Here is a 5,230-nt window from a genome sequence, read left to right as displayed (position 1 = left end):
TCACATTTTTAACTACATATTTTGTTAGGTCATAACTTGAAATTTCCTTACCCAATTGTTACCAAAATTTCCTAATTCCATTTTTGGAATGCCATTTAGGTCTTTGTAAAATCTTAGGTCAAAAGGAGCATTTTTTATTGGTGAACTTATTTTCCAACAATGAGGTAAAATTGACCTTATTTTCAAGTCCTTATTTTTTTCCAAACATTGACACTTAATAACTTTCAAACCATTCAGTATTTTCTTATCAAATTTTACAGTGGATGCTTGACCCCGTGGAAGTCACAGCTCAAAACATGTATTTTGTTTTAGGGTTTCCTACAAAACCTGTAACGCCCTGGATAGCCAAGACCGTTACACTGTGTGTTTATAATGTGCCAAACTTGCTAATCAAGTATTTAAAGTAAAAGCGTGTTACTCAAATAGTAGAGGAACTAAGGTTAAAAGAGTTTTGGTCTCAAAAGATACATTTTCATTACTAAACATTGTTTATGTACAAGGGATCCCAAAAATGACAGTTTAAAAGTCATTTACAAAAGTTACAAAGTCTATATACATCAACAGCCATACTAAGGCAAAATGAGTGGTTAGGTAATCTCCGTCCTGACACACTCCTCGACCGTGGTGATCGAACGGCTGGCTATGTACATTTCACCTCGGAGCTCTCCACCTCAGGCCTGGTCCAGCTTGCCCTTACCCTTACCTGCACCACGAAGCACCCGTGAGCCAAGGCCCAGCAAGAACATATATCAATAATAGAGCATGCACATTTAGCTGTCAAGTCAATCTCACTTATAACATCTCATAAACTCAAGCATATCAATAGTAAAGTATTTCATATACAGAGCATTTCAACTCATATAACACAATGCACAGATGATAACCGGGGCTAGCGCTCACAAGCTGCTCCCTCTGTTATCCTTTCGTTTCTGGCTCCTAGTGGCCAATTCGCGTCCCATGCGCTAAATTCATGAACGGTACTCTTAGACCGCTTACACGTGTCCCTTGGCATAATACTAACGATGACACAAAAAAATTCTCGGGAGCACTTAGTCCCATCACAATCATACATTCGGGTGCAGTGTTCTTACCTTTCAATTCGCTGGTTTCCGATATCACGTAGCCACAAGCACGGTCCTCTATCCCGAGCTTCTCCAAAGTCCTAATCAAACACAAATATAATATTCCTTGTCATTAACCAATCCAAGACTACCTTCCCGGTACCTAATCCACACTGTCGGAACCCCCAAAACCCTAGAACAACATCCCGGAGACATCCCCCGAACCCCCGGAGCAAAGGTCAAAAATTGCAAAATATCACTCCCTGAAATTTGCCTTGTGCCGCGGCACCACATTCCTTGTGCCGCGGCACCCACCTCCAGAGGCCCCTAGGCCGCGGCAAGCAAAAGCCGTGCCGCGGCACACCATCGCAGACCCAGATTTCTGGATTTTCCTTCGCATTTTCCCGAGCTCCAACCTCACCAATTCACCCCAAACTCTATCCTAAGTCCCAAAACCAACTCTAAACCCCTAACAAACCTCACAACAACCCAAAGACATCATGCCTAAGCTCACTCACACCTTCAATCCTAAAATTCACTCTTGAATTCCCACTTGACAACTCAAACCAGAAAAGTTATGCACAGCTTGAATTCAAGCACAACCCACACTTCAAATTACCTAAACCTTAACAAAACAAATCTAATAAACATACAGAGACCTTACCTTAAGTGATAGGTTCAACCTGCAGCTCTTGACCTTCTTCCCCCTTGGTTTCCAAATTCTGAAATTACATAAAACCAGCCACCAACTTATCTCAATTCACCTTCCTTAACTAAAATTCAGACTTAAAACTTGGATATAGCATAATCAAAATCTTACCTCTGAGTTTTCTTGGCCTAAACTTGGTTGATAACTTCAGACATCCCTTGATTCTCCTTCCAAGAGTCTAGATTTCTGCTTCTCCTTTCTATCTCCTTTTTGTTCTAATTCTAGGTTTCCACCATTCAGCATAAACCCCTCTCCAAAATATTATACGTATATGTTATTCCCTCAGCTCAAACTCATCTATTTACTACCAAATTACCATTTTAACCCTCAATTAATATCACTTACTAACTAGACCTCAAGGGCTTATTTGTCCTTTCCCTAACTTTGCAATTCTACCACTTTCCCAAAGAAACCTGTTACTTTCTATAGTTACTAATGGTTACACAGGTTACCAAGTCACCAGTTACCTTTATCTAGTTTCCTAGGACCGCCTTGGCACGTGCACCACGTTTGTATCACAGCACCCACACAGTACAATTCACATATCATAATTATCACATAATATAATTCACATAGTCATATAACATGCTTAAAATCATAATCATACATAATTCCCATCATGCCCTCCCGGCATACTAATCAAGGCCCTTAAGCCTTATTAGTGAATTTGGGTCGTTACAACTATCCCCTCCTAATAAGAATTTCGTCCTCGAAATTTACCTGAACAATTCCGGATACTGATCCCGCATAGCTGTCTCAAGCTCCCAGGTCGCCTCCTCGACCTTACTGTTTCTCCACAGCACCTTAACTAAAGGAATTGTTTTGTTTCGCAACACCTTATCTTTTCGGTCCAAGATCTGAACTGGTCTCTCATCATAAGCCAAATCTGCCTGTAACTCCAAATCTTCATGCCTCAAAACATGAGTCACATCTGAGACATACTTCCGAAGCATAGAGACATGAAACACACCATGAACTCCAGACAACGATGGTGGCAAGGCTAACCTGTAAGCCACCTGACCAATCCTTTCCAGGATCTCGAATGGTCCAATGAATCTAGGGCTCAACTTGCCCTTCTTACCAAACCTCCTCACCCCTCGCAGAGGTGAAACTCGAAGGAAGACGTGATCACCAACCTGAAACTCCACATCCCTACGCTTAGGATCAGCGTAACTTTTCTGCCTGCTCTGAGATGCGAGCATCCTAGCTCGGATCTTCTCTATGGCCTCACTCGTCCTCTGGACCATGTTCGGTCCCAAGTATCTCCTCTCACCCATCTCGTCCCAATGGATGGGCGATCTACACTTCCTCCCATACAACATTTCATAGGGAGCCACTCCAATTGTTGACTGGTAACTATTATTGTACGAGAACTCAATCAACGGAAGGTACTTACTCCAAGAACCCTCAAAGTCAATCACACAAGCTCTGAGCATATCCTCCAGTATCTGGATCGTCCTCTCAGACTGTCCGTCAGTCTGAGGATGAAAAGCTGTACTGAACTTCAACTGAGTTCCCAAAGCTTTCTGCAAACCTCCCCAAAACTTGGAAGTGAAAATAGGATCCCGGTCTGACACAATAGACTTAGGAACCCCATGGAGACGTACAATCTCTTTCATGTACAACTCAGCGTACTGATCCACAGTATAAGTTGACCTCACTGGAAGGAAATGGGCTGACTTGGTATATCTATCCACTATCACCCATATTGAGTCATGAAACCCTACTGTTCTGGGTAGACCTCCTACGAAATCCATAGTAATATCCTCCCATTTCCACTCAGGAATATCCAAAGGCTGAAGCAACCCTGCTGGTCGCTGATGCTCAGCTTTCACCTGTTGACAGGTTAGGCATCTAGCAACGTACTCTACCACATCCCTCTTCATCCCGGGCCACCAATACAAAGTCCGTAGATCCTGATACATTTTTGTGGTACCTGGATGAAGCGAGTACGGTGTCGTATGAGACTCATCTAGTATCTCCCGTCTGTTCCCCTCGTCAGCTGGAACACAAATTCGTCCCTGATACCGTAATAAACCAACCTGTGAAACAGAATAGTCCTTAGCTATTCCTACCAAAACATCCTCTCTAACCCTCTGTAACTGAGCGTCTGTCAACTGCCCCTCTCTGATCCGCTCTAGCAGGGTCGACTGTAGAGTAATATTAGCCAATCGGCCCACAACCAATTCTATTCCCGCTCTAACCATCTCATCTGCTAACTCTCTTGAGATCTGAACAGAGTTGTGCAACTGACCTGGACCTCTGCGGCTCAATGCATCAGCCACCACATTGGCTTTTCCTGGATGGTAAAGAATATCACAATCATAATCTTTCACCAGCTCCAGCCAACGTCTCTGTCTCATATTCAGGTCCCTCTGTGTAAAGAAATATTTTAAGCTCTTATGGTCAGTGTACACCTCGCACTTCTCCCCATATAGGAAATGCCGCCAAATCTTCAGTGCAAAGACCACTGCTGCCAGCTCTAGGTCATGAGTAGGATACCGCTGCTCATACTCCTTCAGCTGTCGTGATGCATAAGCTATCACCTTCTCATTCTGCATCACCACACAGCCTAAACCCAACCTTGACGCATCACAGTAAACAACAAACTTCCCTTCTCCTGAAGGCAAACTCAACACTGGTGCAGTAATAAGTCGTCTCTTCAACTCCTGGAAACTACCCTCACACTTGTCTGACCAAATAAACTTTAAATTCTTTCTTGTCAATTCTGTCATCGATGCTGCTATCTTTGAGAAACCCTCTACAAACCGCCTGTAGTAGCCTGCCAAACCAAGAAAACTCCGCACCTCTGAGGCGTTCCTTGGCCTCGGCCAATCCCTAACTGCCTCTATCTTAGACGGATCTACTTTAATCCCATCTGCACCTACAATGTGTCCAAGGAATGTCACTTCAGGTAACCAGAACTCGCACTTCTTAAACTTAGCATATAACTGATGCTCCCTCAACCTCTGAAGAACCAAACAAAGATGAAACTCGTGCTCTGTCTCTGAACTGGAGTACACTAGGATGTCATCGATGAAGACTATAACAAACTGATCTAGAAAATCCTTGAATACTCTGTTCATTAAGTCCATAAAAGCTGCTGGGGCATTGGTCAAACCAAAAGACATGACCAAGAACTCATAGTGCCCGTGCCGCGTCCGAAAGGCCGTCTTAGGTATGTCCTCATCCTTGATCCTCAGCTGGTGATAACCAGATCGAAGATCAATCTTTGAGAACACCGTCTTACCCTGCAGCTGATCGAACAAGTCATCAATCCTTGGTAGGGGATACTTATTCTTAATAGTTAACTTATTCAGTTCCCGATAGTCAATACACATTCTCAGGGTCCCATCATTCTTCTTAACAAATAAAACTGGAGCACCCCATGGCGAATAGCTAGGTCTAATGAACCCTATATCCAGAAGTTCCTGTAGTTGTATCTTTAACTCTTTCAGTT

At 43.3% G+C, this 5,230-nt stretch overlaps 1 long non-coding RNA gene across 1 annotated transcript; it reads right to left on the bottom strand.

Moving 5' to 3' along the window:
* Positions 1-459: 459 nt before the first annotated feature.
* On the bottom strand, positions 460-1,210 carry LOC133780506 (uncharacterized). Its single transcript, XR_009869372.1, has 2 exons — positions 1,092-1,210; positions 460-703 (listed from the first exon to the last, which is right to left on the bottom strand). It is a non-coding gene; the product is annotated as an uncharacterized LOC133780506 (long non-coding RNA).
* Between the last annotated feature and the right edge of the window lie 4,020 nt (positions 1,211-5,230).

Source organism: Humulus lupulus, chromosome 5, assembly GCF_963169125.1.
Source record: "Humulus lupulus chromosome 5, drHumLupu1.1, whole genome shotgun sequence".
NCBI lineage: Eukaryota > Viridiplantae > Streptophyta > Magnoliopsida > Rosales > Cannabaceae > Humulus > Humulus lupulus.
The sequence above is the reverse complement of the archived record's forward strand: the minus strand, read 5'-3'. Positions and strand labels throughout refer to the sequence as shown.